Raw genomic sequence first — 1,248 nt, 5'->3', positions numbered from 1 at the left:
ATATATATATATATATATACAGGGGTTGGACAAAATAATGGAAACACGTTAAAATTTCAAACAAATTTGTTTCAATATCGGGTGGAACTGCCTTTGCCAGTAATTATAGCTGGAATTCTACGAGGTATGGATTCGTACAAAATTTGAATTGGTTCCAAAGGAATGTTTGCCCATTCTTCAGCTAAAACAGTCTCAAGTTCTTGCAGTGATGGACGGTAGAGGATATCGACGCCTTACTTGTTTTTCTAAAATGCACCATAAATGTTCAATAATATTGAGATCTGGGGCCTGTGGTGGCCAAATAAGATGTTCAACTTCACTAGAATGTTCCTCGTGCTATTCAGCAACAACTTTAGATTTGTGAATTGGTGCATTATCATCCTGAAACATTGTGTTTCCCTCCGGAAATAGTTCCGCAATCATAGGATGAATTTGATCAGATAAAATGCTTAAATAGTCTTGAATATTAATTCTGTCATGAAGAGAAACCATTCAGCCGGCGGATTTTCAAGATATAGCCCTACCACCCAGATCATCACAGATCCTCCATCATGTTTAATAATTGGAAGAAGGCAGTCTGGGTCAAATGCTTCTCTTGGCTGTCTCTGCACGCACACTCGGCCGGTGGTCGGAAATAAGGTAATGGCTGACTCGTTCGAGAAAATAACATTCTTCCATTGCTCTAGGGACCAATTCTGTAGGTTTTTACTCCACTCTTTAACGCTTTGCAACGTTTGTTTTTGAAAGTAGCGTTTTATTTTGATTGCAGCCCTCCCGTGGAATCCGGTTTTGTGCAGCTCCCGGCGAAGTTTTTGGGGAAGTTGGGTTCACGAGGTGGTCATTAAGCTCTGCAGTAATTTTGGGAGCAGTACGTTTGTGATCCTTTCTAACAATTCGCGTAAGGGTCCGACGGTCACTATATAAAGGTTCTGGAATTCTTCCGGAGTTTTGTTTCGACGAAGAGGTTTTTCTTTCTTTCGCTATGGCTGTCATTATAGTACTTCTTGATACACCAAACATTTTGGCTGTTTTAGTTGCCATACGAGCACCAACAATTTGACCTCTTTGAAAGTCCGATAGATCTGTCATTTTAATGAATTTTAATTACTTTTTTCTGATGATATCTATCAAAACATTAAGTACCACTAATAAAAAAAACACATTAAAATAAACAAGCTTTTGACAGTTTTATAGATATTTCAAAATTATGATGCTATGATACTAGGTGTTTCTATTATTTTGTCCAAC

The sequence above is a fragment of the Octopus bimaculoides genome, chromosome 2 (assembly GCF_001194135.2).
Source record: "Octopus bimaculoides isolate UCB-OBI-ISO-001 chromosome 2, ASM119413v2, whole genome shotgun sequence".
NCBI classification, from domain to species: Eukaryota; Metazoa; Mollusca; class Cephalopoda; order Octopoda; family Octopodidae; genus Octopus; species Octopus bimaculoides.
Note: the sequence above shows the minus strand (reverse complement) of the source record.